Here is a 14,343-nt window from a genome sequence, read left to right as displayed (position 1 = left end):
TGCAGTCGCTGTAGATCCAAGGGGGACATGCAAGGAAAATAAAAAAACAGCATTTTAGCTTGCACATTATAGGATGATAAAATCAGCAGATCTTCCACTCATTTCAGATGTATCCCTTAGATTTAGAGCGACTGCACTTCAAAGTGCACTTGCAGTGCAAAGTGGATTTGCCTTTCGTAAATAACCCCCAATGTGATTATCCTTCTTTCGGATAGCATATTAGGCTGAGCAAAGGTAGAACAAAGGTGCCTGTTGTTTAGGAAAATATAGACGTCCAAAGACAATGATACAGAAAGGTGTCTAGACTGAAGAGTAGGGATGAGCTTCGAGTTCGAGTCGAACTCATGTTCAACACGAACATTGCCTGTTCACCTGTTCACCGAACGGCCAACAATTTGATTCTATGGGAGAAATCGAAAGTGCTAATTTTAAAGTCTTATATGCAAGTTATTGTCATAAAAAGTGTTTGGGGACTTGGGTCCTGCCCCAGCGGACATGTATCAATGCAAAACAAAGTTTTAAAAACTGCAGTTTTTTTGAGAGCAGTGATTTTAATAATGCTTAAAGTGAGACAATAAAAGTGCAATATTCCTTTAAATTTCGTACCTGGGGGGTGTGTATAGTACGCCTGTGAAGGGGCGCATGTTTCCTGTGCTTACAACCATCCCTGCACAAAGTGTCATTTCTGCAGGAAAAAAGGTCATTTAAAATCACTCGCGGCTATAATGAATTGTCACAGTCATTGATAAAGAAAAAAAATTCAATTACCAGGCCCTTCAGGTCTGGTATGGATATTAAGGGAACCTTGCTTCAAATTTAAAAAAAATGACGTGGCGTTCCCCCCAAATATCCATACCAGACCCTTCAGGAAACCTGCGTTACATCAGAGGGGGGCAGGGTCACCTGCACATCATTGGGGAAGCTGGACTTTCCCCTTGCATCAGAGGGGGGCGGGGGTCAGGTGACGGGTGACCCGCCCTCCTCATATAAGAAGTGTCAGGCTGCTGGGATCCCCGCAGTGTCTCCGCCGGTGGAGACAGAGGATGGATGCGCTGCGCTGGAGGGAGAGCTCACCCATCACTGGATCAAATCAGCCATCACTGGACCCCGGAGAGATTATCCGGAGAGATTATCATCCATGGATAGCAAGAGTGGATTACCACCACTGGAATCTTTTTTTTATTCTTAATAAAGGACTTTTGCAACAGTGTGTGTGTCTCTTTTAACAATTTACACTTTCTTCGTGAAATGGTAGGGGTACTTTTGTACCCCCTTACCATTTCAAATAGGGGGGTCTGGATCTGGGGGTCCCCTTGTTAATGGGGGCTTCCAGATTCTGATAAGCCACCCGCACGCAGACCCCCACAACTACCGGCCAGGGTTGTGGGGATAAGGCCCTTGTCCTCATCAACATGGGGACAAGGTGCTTTGGGGGGACTCCAAAGCATCCTCCCAATATGGAGGGCATGTGGCCTGGTATGGTTCAGGAGGGGGGCGCTCTCGCCCCCCCTCTTTTCCTGTAGCCTGCCAGGTTGTCTGCTTAGATAAAGGGTCTGGTATGGATTTTTGGGTCAACATGGGGACAAGGTGCTTTGGGGGGGCTCCAAAGCATCCTCCCAATATGGAGGGCATGTGGCTTGGCATGGTTCAGGACGGGGGGCACTCTCTCGCCCCCCCCTCTTTTCCTGTGGCCTGCCAGTTTGTCTGCTTGGATAAAGGGTCTGGTATGGATTTTTGGGGGGAACTCCACGCCATTTTTTTTTTATTTGGCGTGGAGTTCCCCTTAAAATCCATACCAGACCTGAAGGGTCTGGTGTGGATATTTAGGGGGAACCCCACATCATTTAAAAAAAAAAAACAATGGATGCAGGGTTCCCCTTAATATCCAGACCTGAAGGGCCTGGTAATTGAATTTGGGGGAACCCCACGTTTTTTTTTTATCAATGACTGTTATCTGTATTACGGGGAGCCGACAATTCATTATAGCCGCAAGTGATTTAAAATGACTTTTTTCCTGCAGAAATGACACTTTGTGCAGGGACAGTTCTAAGCACGGGAAACATGCACCCCTTCATAGGCATACTATACACACCCCCTGGGTATGAAATTTAAAGGAATATTACACTTTTGTTTCACTTTAAACATTATTAAAATCACTGCTCCCGAAAAAACTGAAGTTTTTAAAACTTTTTTTTGCATTGATACATGTCCCCTGGGGCAGGACCCGGGTCCCCAAACACTTTTTATGACAATAACTTGCAAATTAGCATTTAAAATTAGCACTTTTGATTTTGAACGTAATAGACTTTAATAGGGTTCTAAAGTTCCCACAAAGTTTAGGTCTGTTCGCAGGTTCTGGTGTGAACCCGAACCGGGGGGGGTGTTCGGTTCATCCTAACTGAAGAGTAATAGAGGATCACGGCAAGCAAGGTCAATACATGTGTGAAAGGTCAGTTGAGGTAGAAGCCAGAATTGTAACCATATACAGGCATGGGTCAGTCACCCATCGGGACAAGGGGCGGTGTCACATGGCTTTATGTCACATGGGTTGGTCACATGGTGACCCTGCCCCCTTACGATGTCATAGTCCCCATGTGACATCAACCCATGTGACCAACCCATGTGACATAAAGCCATGTGACACCGCCCCTTGTCCCGATGGGTGACTGACCCATGCCTGTATATGGTTTCAATTCTGGCTTCTACCTTAACTGACCTTTCACACATGTATTGACCTTGCTTGCCGTGATCCTCTATTACTCTTCAGTAAGGATGAGCATGTGACATAAAGCCATGTGACACCGCCCCTTGTCCCTATATAAGTGGACGCGCAGCGCGGCCCTGGCATTGTGGCCGGAGAGATCATCGAGTCAACATCTCCTGGAGAAGTAGGAGAAGAAGAAGAAGAAGAACGGAAGGCGGCGGCGGCGGCGACAGAAGACCGGGCCACCGCCTGTAAAAGAGCTATAAGAAGGCGCGGTGGCCCAGGAGAAGAACCGAAGAGGGGGACAAGACCCCCGAAGTCGGAAGAAGAGGCCGGCGGCGAGGAAGAAAGCCGGACTCCTCCGCTAGCAAAAGAGCTACAAGAAGATAGCGGAGAAGTCCGGCGAGAAGACCCCCGAAGACGGAAGACCCCCGGAGCTGTGCAATAAAGTATTTTATCTCATGTGTGTTGTGTTTTTTTTGTACTTTTATTTTACAGGTGAATGGGTAGGGGTACATTGTACCCCATACTCATTCACATAGGGTGGGGGGCCGGTATCCGGGGGCCCCCTTATTAAAGGGGGCTCCCGGTTTCCGATAAGCCCCCCGCCCGCAGACCCTGACAACCAACGGCCAGGGTTGTCGGGAAGAGGCCCTTGTCCTCATCAACATGGGGACAAGGTGCTTTGGGGTGGGGGGGCCGCGCCACCCCCCTTCCCCAAGGCACCCCCCATGTTGAGGGCACGCGGCCTGGTACGGCTCAGGAGGGGGGACGCTCGCTCGCCCCCCTTTCCTGGCCGACCGGGTAGCGTGCTCGAACAAGGGTCTGTTGTGGACTTGGGGGGGACCCCCACGCCGTTTTTTTTCGGCGTTGGGGTTCCCCTTTAAGTCCATACCAGGCGGCGGGGCCAGCGACGTCTCCTTCGCGGGCCCCGCCTACCTGGAGACGCGCTCGAAATGAGCGGACTTTCCTCCGCATGTGTGGGCGAGTCCGTTCATTTCAAAAGTAGGGCGGATAGTACGGCGGACTTAGTACGCCGTATTAGTCCGCTCAAAAAGTGCCGTGTGTGGGCAAGTAGCCCGTTCAGAAATTCCGACGGACAGTCTGGCATACTTTTCCGCCAGACTAAGTACGTCATACAGTTTGACCGTGTGTACACGGCATTAGGGTTACCTGTAGGTACAGGCTCAAAAGTAGAGTTTACCTCCACTTTAAGTGGAGTTAGTATTTCATTTGTCAGCCACTTAAATTCATATAAAGCTACTAGTCCATCTACACAGATTGACAATGCTGCTGTCCAAGAGTGGCTATGCTGCTGCTACATAAATATAGCGGAAGTGTGAGCACAGGCACCCTTAGACAGGAGGTGTGCTACTTGCAGGTTCACCACATGAAAAGGAAGCATAAAAAGGAAACAAATGCATCCATTACATCTAAGGATTGGTAAACTGCAATATATTTAAGCATTATTTTGGGATTTAGATACATTTACATTTTTAGGGACTTATTTGGGGGTCTATGTATAAAACGAATCAACATGCAGCTTTTGTACGCATTTTCCACAGGCATGACAAACATTCATTGTATTTTTTGTAATATGATTATCTCCTATTATCATCAGCTCCATCCAGTGGCCATAATGCAGTATTTGTTTTATTGAGGTATTTCAGGAAAATAGTGCATTGTGGCAACTAGAGGGAGCTGGCAATGATAGGATATAATCTTATTATAAACAATACAGAGATTGTTTGTTGCACCTGTGCGAATGCTTGGGACATCTGCATTTTTTTTATACGTAGATTGCTTAGTGTCCTTTGGTGAACTCACATTTGGAGTAATTATTACAATGTTTAGCTTAAAGTAATTGAAGCTGCAGATAAAAAAAAAAAAAAGGAAAATGCAAATAACGTGTTAAAGATTATATGGGATTTTAACAATTACATTTACAAAGACTTTAGGTGTTATGCTGGCTAGACACACACCAATTTTAAGTCAGTCAGACTTTAATTTTAAAAACAGAATAGAGTCAATTTAATACCAAGACGGTAAATCATTTCATGGTGTGGACAGGAACAGTTGCAGACTAAATAATGCTAATGCTTTAGTTGTTTTTGTAATCAGAAGCCGATGATGGGAATATTTGAAAATTTCTAAAGCTTCTAAATATTGTCATGTCAGGTTAATCGTTCATTATTAATTTAGGGTCAAAAAGGAACATTTAAAAGAATTTTGTTGAGCACTTGTGATTCATACCCCTTGAAATTTTCCAAATTTTGTCATGTTACAGCCAAAAATGTTAATGTATTTTACTAGAATTTTGTGTGATAGATCAACACAAAGCGGCACATAATCGTGGTTTTCACATTTTTTTTGTACAAATAAATATCTGAAAAGTGTAGTTTGCATTTGTATTCAGCCCCCTTTACTCTGATACCCCTAACTAAAATCTAATGGAACCAATTGCATTCAAAAGTCACCTAATTAGTAAATAGAGTCCACCTGTGTCTAATTCAGGTATTAACCACTTGAGATCCGCGCTATTGCCAAATGACGGCATTAGCGCGGACCTACATTTCCAGGACTACGTCTATTGACGTCGTCCTGGTTACGAGCGGCCTGCGCGCCCCCTGAGGGGCGCGCGCGGCGCGCTCTGTGATCGGCGAGTCCATGAGACTCGCCTGATCACCGATCCGTGTAAGGGGTCGATCCCGACCCCTTATCACGTGATCAGCTGTCAGCCAATGACAGCTGATCATGTGACAGAACGGAGCCGGTAATCGGCTATTATTCCTCCTCGCGCTGACAGCGCGAGGAGAGAAAAAAAAAGCCGATCATGGCCAGCAATACAGCTGACCACCTGCCCCCTGCCAGTGCCCACCTGCCCACCGCAGTGCCATCCTGAATGAAAGTAAGTGCCCCCCATCAGTGCCACCCAGCAGTGCCCATAGTGCCCCCAGCGCCACCCACAGTGCCACCCACAATGCCACCCACAGTGCCATCCAGCAGTGCCACCAACAGTGCCACCCACAGTGCCCACAATCTGCCGCAAAGGTGCTGCACCCCAGTGCCGCCCATCAGTGCCCAGCAGTGCCGCCCATCAGTGCCCAGCAGTGCCGCCCATCAGTGCCCAGCAGTGCCACCTATCAGAGCCACCTATCAGTGCCACCTATCAGTGCCCATCAGTCCCATCTATCAGTGGTACCTATCAGTGCCCATCCGTGCCACTTATCCGTGCCACCCATCCATGCCATCTTATCTGTGCCCATCTTTGCCCATCAGTGCCGCCTTATCTGTGCCGATCGGTGCCGCCTTATCTGTGCCTATTAGTGCCGCCTTAACTATGCCTATCAGTGCCCACCAGTGCAGCCTATCAGTGCCCACCAATGCAGCCTATCAGTGCCCACCAATGCAGCCCATCAGTGCCCACCAATGCAGCCCATCAGTGCCCACCAATGCAGCCATCAGTGCCGCCTAATCAGCGCACTTCAATGAAGGAGAAAAATTACCCGTTTGCAAAATTGTATAACAAACTATTAAAACATGATTTTTTATTTTTATTTTTTTGCATCTTTTTTTGTTTGTTTAGCAAAAAATAAAACTCCGAGCTGTAACTAAATACCACCAAAAGAAAGCTCTATTTGTGGGAAAAAAATGATAAAAATTTCATTTGGGTACAGTGTTGTATGACCGCGCAATTGTCATTCAAAGTGCATCAGCGCTGAAAGCTGAAAATTGGTCTGGGACTGAGGGGGGTTTAAGTGCCCAGTAAGCAAGTGGTTAAGTGAAGCGGTGGTGCATCTATAAGGGCACACGGGAGCTGCCCTCTCTCTCTTGCCACCCCCTCTAGCACCAATAGATAGATTCATGCATTGCCCTATTCAGGTGCTCAGCCCATTTTCAGGTGCCAAGCGCCTGAATGGCAGTGGCGGAGGGGTGTTTTTGATGCACCTGATTACAGCCATAAGCTTTAATAGACATAGAAAAAAGGCAACCTACAAGCGTAATGCTGGGCGTTCGCAGGTCACTCAGCTGTGTTAGAAAAGCAAATGAATATTCCCTTTCCTAACACTAAACCGCCTCACCACCAATCAGGTGCTCAGAAGAAAGGATGGGAGAAGACATCAAGGAGCTCTCCCACCAAGACAAGGTGAGTGCAGGTGGTGGGTGGGGGGTACACTGGCAGCATTTGATATGTCACAGTGGGAGCATTTGATGGGGCACATTGGAAGCATTTGATGGCACAGTGGGAGCATTTGATATAGCACAGTGGCTGCATTTGATGGGCATGGTGGCTGCGTTTGATGGCACGGTGGCAGCAATTGATGGGTACATTGGCTGTGTTTGATGGTAGAGTGGTGGAAATTGTTAGGCACAATGGCTGCGTTTGATATCACAGTGGCTGTGTTTGATGGTACAGTAGTGGCAATTGATGGGCACAGTGGCCGCATTCACGAAAAAACAGCATCATAAAGGGCAAGGAACACACCAGACAGGTCAGGGATAAAGTTGTAATATTTTTTTATAACCTAACCCTGCTTTAAACTTCTCTACAATTTGTGAACATCTCATAGCGCTGTTCTATCAATTATCCAAAAATGGAAAGAGTATGGCACAACTGCAAACCTACCAAGACATGGCCGTCCACCTAAACTGACAGGCCAGGCAAGGAGAACATTAAAGAAGCAGCCAAGAGGCCCATGGTAACTCTGGAGAATCCAGAATTACGGTGGGAGAATCTGTCCACAGGACAACTATTAGTTGCACACTTAACAAATCTGGCCTTTATGGAAGAGTGGCAAGAAGAAAGCCATTGTTGAAAGAAAACCATAAGAAGTCCCATTTGTAGTTTGCAAGAAGTCTTGTGGAGGACACAGCAAACATGTGAAAGAAGATGCTCTAGTCAGATGAGACCAAAATTTTACTTTTTGGCCTAAAAGCAAAATACTATGTGTGGCAGAAAACTAACACTGCACATCACCCTGAACACACTATCCCCACCATAAAACATGGTAGTGACAGCATCATGGTGTTGTGTTGCTTTTCTCCAGTAGGGACAGGGAAGCTGGTCAGAGCTGATGGGAAGATGGATGGAGCCAAATACAGGGCAATGTTAGAAGAAAACCTGCTATGCCCCATACATACTATCAGATTTTCTGCTGATTTTTTCCTTCAGGTTTACCAAAACCATGTAGTGCAAGGGCCTGCCTGATTGCATACAAATTGAAACTCCAAAGGTTTGACCTCATATTATATGGTTTTGGTAAATCTGAAGGAAAAACTCAGCAGAAAAACTGATAGTGTGTATGGGGCTTTAGAGTTCACCTTCCAGCAGGACAACGACCCTAAACATACGGCCAGAGCTACAATGGAGGGGTTTAGATCAAAGCATATTCATGTGTTAAAATGGCCCAGTCAAAGTCCAGACCTAAATCCAATTGTGAATCTGTGACACGACTTGAAAATTTATGCTCTCTATCCAATCTGACGGAGCTTGAGCTATTGTGCAAAGAAAAATGGGCAGAAATGTCACTCTCTAGATGTGCAAAGCTGGTAGAAACATACCTCAAAACACTTGCAGCTTTAATTGCAGTGAAAGGTAGTTCTTGAAATTTTGACTCAGGGGGGTTGAATTGAAATGCACTCCAAACTTTTCAGATATTTATTTATAAAAAAAAATTGAAAACCATTTTTCATTTTCCTTCCAATTCACAATTACTGTATGTACCACTTGGTGTTGATCTATCACATACAATCCCAATAAAATACATTTACATTTTTGTTTGTAACATGACAAAATCTGGAAAATTTTAATGGGTATGAATCCTTTTTCAACGCACTATATCATTGAAATGCATATTTTTTGTGTTGTCTCAAATATTCAGAAAATCTTGGTAAATATTTTTTTAAACGTAATATCATTGAAAGCAAATGATTCACAATGAGTTTTCAGTCACCCACAGTGCATTTGGGGGACATGGTTATTGACAGTGGGGCTGATGCTCAATTTTTTTTTGGGGGGGGGGAGGCGGTAAACAAACTACCTCTGCAAGTTTGCACTCACCCCATATATGGTTGCAACTTCCCCAGCGTCTCCTCCCGGCTAATCCAATCTTAAGTTCTGCCTCCTGTCTTGATCGGCCAGGATGAGAAGCTGGAAGACAATAGACAATAGAAGCTGGAAGACAAATATTGATTTGCTAATGTCACAAGTGTGTGAGTTCGGGGCACAGTGCTCTGCTCCTCAAGCTCAACTTTTTGAAGCTAATTAGAGCCTCAGGCTCTAATCATGTACTTCCAAAAAAAAAACATGGACTGACCTCTGCTGGTTATTGACCTGAATTGATGCCTTTGGCACGATTTGCAAGTTGCCAAGGCTTCACAAATGTTGCTGGCGAATGCATCAGAGAAGTGAAACAAAACAAAGCAGCATGAACACATTCTGAAAAACAATGGTTTTGTTTGCACACATTTGCAAAAACATGTGTAAGCAGCAGAGCCACATCATGGCACCCCAGTTTTATCTGCAGTCCTAACACTAAATTTTGAGAGCCTCCACAGTGGAAGCACATGCATTATAACAGATAGGCAGAGGGCAGGTGAGCCTTGAGGGAGCCCCCCCTTCCCTAAAGGCACAGGGGCACACTGGACACCCAGCATATAGTACAATGGCAGCAAAGGTGTCCAGTGCATCCACTCACCAGTATTCCAATAGTACAAGCAAATGGCCTGGTTTGTGAGTTTAATTGGGAGTTTTCTTTGGTTTTGCTTGACATGTGTCGCCCTTCCATGTGTTCCTTGCTGCAAACGCCAGTTATGAGTGGAGACAGTGGCCGTTTATTTGTACTGTTTTATGTTGCAGCATAAATACTGAGTTTGCAAAGCAGTTGGAATGCTTCAATAATGCAAAGCAAATACTTGTTCTTAAGACCCAATGGAAATGAGGTTTAAGTGTAAGACAAAGCATTTAGATACAGTATATGGCAGTTGTGATATTTGGGGTTAAGCTAAATTGCATGATACAGGCTTGTACAACCACGCACACTTTTAAACAAATGTCCATAAGAGCAAAAGGGAAACTCAAACACTACCTGTCAGGGTAATATAGTCCCAATAACAAACAATAGTCACTGCACTGTCAAGTCATCAGTCTAGGCCACAGAGGCACCAAAGAGCCCATCTGGGAGCAGGGATTTCTTGCCAATTCTTTTTATAGCTTCACTCAGGTGCAGCTTTTATCCACACACATTTCAAATCCAACTCCTCTCCACTTACTCATTATTAGTCCTCCTGCATTAACCCCTGTTGCATCCTTAACCACCTCAATACAGTGCACTTACACCCCCTTCCTGACCAGACCAATTTTCAGCTTTCAGCGCTCTCACAGTTTGAATGACAATTACTCAGTCATGCAACACTGTACCCATATGAAACTTGCGTCCTTTTTTCAATACGAATAGAGCTTTCTTTTAGTGGTATTTAATCACTAGTGGATTTTTTATTTTTTGTGCTATAAATAAAAAAAAATATGTAAATTTTGTGAAAAAAGTGCATTTTTCTTTGTTTCTGTCATAAAATTTTGCTAATTGGTAATTTTTCTTCATATATTTTGGCCAAAATTTATACTGCTACATATCTTTGGTAAAAATAACCCACATTAGTGTACATTATTTGGTCTTTGTGAAAGTTATAGAGTCTACAAACTATGGTGCCAATCACTGAAAAATGATCACATCTGATCAGGCCTTCAGTACATCAGGTGTATCTCATTTCTTGGGACACTAACAAGTCAGGAAAGTACAAATACCCCCCAAATGACCCCTTTTTAGAAAGTAGACATTCCAAGGTATTAAGTAAGTAGCATGGTGAGTTTGTTTAAGTTGTGATTTTTTCCCACAATTCTTTGCAAAATTAAGATTTTTTTTATTATTTTATTTTTTTACAAAATTGTCATATCAGGTTATTTCTCACACACAGCATATGCATACAACAAATTACACCCCAAAATACATTCTGCTCCTCTTCCTGAGTATGGCAATACCACATGTGTGAGACTTTTACACAGCATGGCCACATACAGAACACCAACATTGAAGTGGCACTTTCAGATGTTCTACGAGCAAAAATGACACATATAATTTTACAGCCACCTATTACACTTTTGAAGGCCCTGGAGTACCAGAACAATGGAATTGCCCATAAAATGACCCCACTTTGGAAAGCAAACACACCAACGTATAATCTGTGAGGCATAATGAGTCTTTTGAACGGTTCATTTTTTCCCAGAAGTTTTTGGAAAATGTGGAAAAAAATGAAAACGCATTTTTTTTACACAAACTTGTCAATTTATAAGATATTTCTAACACATAGCATGTATATAGCAAAAATTACACCCCAAAACACATTCTGCTACTCCTCCCGAGTATGGCGATACCACATGTGTAGGACTTTTGCACAGCCTGGTCACAGAGAGAGACCGAACATTGAAGTAGTACCTTCAGGTGTTCTAGGAGCATAAATGACACATCTCATTTCATTCCTACCTATCACACTTTTGAAGGTCCTGGAGCACCAGGACAGTGCAATTACCCACAAAATGACCCTATTTTAGAAAGCAAATACCCCAACGTATATATTCTATGAGGCATGGGCTGCAAATAGGTACTCAGGTACTTAGATGGGCTGCAGATAGGTACTCGTGTACTCTGATGGCCTGGTGACAGGTACTCGGGTACTCTGATGGCCTGGCGACAGGTTCTCTGATGGCCTGGTGACTGGTATTTGGGTACTCTGAAGGGCGGTGATAGGTACTTAGGTACTCATATGGACTGTGACAGGTACTCGGGTACTCGGATGGACTGTGACAGGTACTCGGGTACTCGGATGGGCTGTGAGAGGTACTCGTGTACTTGGATAGGCTGTGACAGGTACTCGGGTACTCAGATGGGCTGTGACAGGTACTCGGATGGACTGTGACAGGTACTCGGGTACTATGATGGACTGTGACAGGTATTCGGGTACTTTGATGGACTGTGACAGGTATTCGGGTACTTTGATGGACTGTGACAGGTACTCGAGTACTCTGATTGGACTGTGACAGGTACTCGGATACTCAGATGGACTGTGACAGGTACTCGGGTACTCGGATGGGCTGTGGCAGGTACTCGGGTACTCGGATGGGCTGTGGCAGGTATTCGGGTACTCGGATGGGCTGTGACAGTATCTCGGGTACTCGGATGGGCTGTGACAGGATCTCGGATGGGATGTGACAGGTACTTGGGTACTCTGATGGGCTGTGACAGGTACTCGGGTACTCGGATAGACTGTGACAGGTACTCGGGTACTATGATGGACTGTGACAGGTATTCGGGTACTTTGATGGGCTGTGACAGGTACTCGGCTACTCAGATGGACTGTGACAGGTACTCGAGTACTCTGATTGGACTGTGACAGGTACTTGGTTACTCTGATGGACTGTGAGTGACAGGTACTATGATGGACTGTGAGTGACAGGTACTATGATGGGCGGTGACAGGTCCTCTTTATTGGGGCAATCAGTGTGGTTGGTGTACACTGTAAGCAGTAACGAGATGTTACGGCAATCTCCTCCTCACACACGATCGGGGTGTGTGAGGAGGAGAACCCGGTAAAATCTCATTACTGCGGTTTGTTTACATTTAGTGATCGCCTTTGAATGGATCACAGCCGATCACATGGGTAAACAGCCAGCCAATGGCTGTTTCCCAGTGTCGGTGACAAGCAGTGTTCCCGGGAACACGCCACCACCGACGTGTACATGCAGCGTGCATGCGCTGTGCACAGTGGGGGTGTGACCATCTGTGATCGGCCGTGACTTCATCATGGCCGATCAAGTGGTAAACAGCCATGCCCAATGGCTGTTCACCCCCCCCCCCCTCGGTGGCGAGCGGTGTCTCCGTGACACACCGCCACTGAAGGAACAGGGATGTGCGTGATTGCGCACATTCCGTTTAAACAGGAGGATGTCATATGATGCCCTCCCGCCACAATAGGTGCACCGCCTGGCCGCCATTTGACGGCCGGTGGTCAGCATCTAGTTAAAGTGTTATTAAACCCACAACAGTAAATGCAGTCTGTATGTGCAGTAAAGCTTGTTATACTCACTGTGGAACGGGTTAATCCTCTGCATTGTGTGTTGCTTGATCCTGTCATCTCTGATTCTCCCCTCCCTTCACTGTCCCCCCTGGACAAGTCTGGCTAAGACAGAGCCTTTGGTTTGGTACGTATTGCTAGAGATTTTTTTTTCTTGGGAGAGCGCATGTGACCAGCACAGGGCCAATCAGCACTGTTCAGACAGAGGGTCAGGGGTGATGCAGCCTCATAGGACAGCTCAGCGCAGTATGAAAACTCTTCCTACAAGCTTCACCAGGAACTGATAGAAATCACAAGACTGCTATATACTGCTGATGAGAAAGGGTATTTCAAAGTTTATATCTACTAAAATAATTGAATTACCATGTTCTGTGTACTGTGAGAGACCAGATATAGTGAATACAGGTCCTGGGTTTAGTAACACTTTAAAGTGGTTGTAAACTCTCCCCCACAAATGTATCTTGTAAATATCTCCTTACTTGCTTAGTATTGTTTTAATCTTTTTTGTTCTTTAGAATGACGTCACTGAGCATGCCCAGATCTCCCCTGATTTACGGCACACTCTTTATGTGCTTATCTATCTGTTATCAGGATATCCTACGGCAAGGGTCTCCAACCCCCGGGCCGCGGTCCGCTACCGGGCCGTAGCCCGTTTGCAGCCGGGCCGCGAAGTGTGCACTGAGATGCGGTGGCGGTGAGCAGAGCGATCACCGCATTTCCGCCCACACAGCCCTGCCGCTACACTGCTGGGGGTGAAGCAGGCGAGCAGAGAGATGACATCATCTCCCACCGCCCGCCCACATCACCGCTGTTCTGCCCACATCACCGCTGTTCTGCCCACATCACCGCTGTTCCGCTCACACAGCCCGGCCAGTATACTGTTGGAGGTGAAGCGGGGGAGCAGAGAGATTATATCATCTCTCACAGCCCGCCCCGCATCACCTCTGTTCTCTCTCACGTGGAACCCACCACTCCACTCCACTGCACTGCACTGCCTTTGTGCTTAGTGACAATTTGCATTTAAGATGCTGCATCTAGTGGCATGTGTCTGTGGCAATCTGAATCTGGTGGCATGTGGCAAGTGACTGTGGCAATCTGCATCTGGTGGCATGTGTCTGTGGCAATCTGCATCTGGTGGCATGTGTCTGTGGCAATCCGCATCTGGTGGCATGTGGCAAGTGACTATGGCAATCTGTATCTGGTGACATGTGGCAATCTGCATCTGGTAGCTGTGGCAAGTGACTGTGGCAATCTGCATCTGGTGACATGTGGCAATCTGCATCTGGTGACATGTGTCTGTGGCAATGCGCATCTGGTGGCATGTGGCAAGTAACTGTGGCAATCTGCATCTGGTGGCATGTGTCTGTGGCAATGCGCATATGGTGGCAAGTGACTGTGGCAATCTGTATCTGGTGACATGTGGCAATCTGCATCTGGTGGCATGTGGCTGGTGACATGTGGCAATCTGCATCTGGTGACACGTGGCAAGTGACTGTGGCAATCTGCATCTG

This window comes from Lithobates pipiens, unplaced genomic scaffold (assembly GCF_037356315.1).
Source record: "Lithobates pipiens isolate NorthernLeopardFrog02 unplaced genomic scaffold, aLitPip1_a1.2 Scaffold_25, whole genome shotgun sequence".
NCBI lineage: Eukaryota > Metazoa > Chordata > Amphibia > Anura > Ranidae > Lithobates > Lithobates pipiens.
This window is presented reverse-complemented; position numbering follows the sequence as displayed.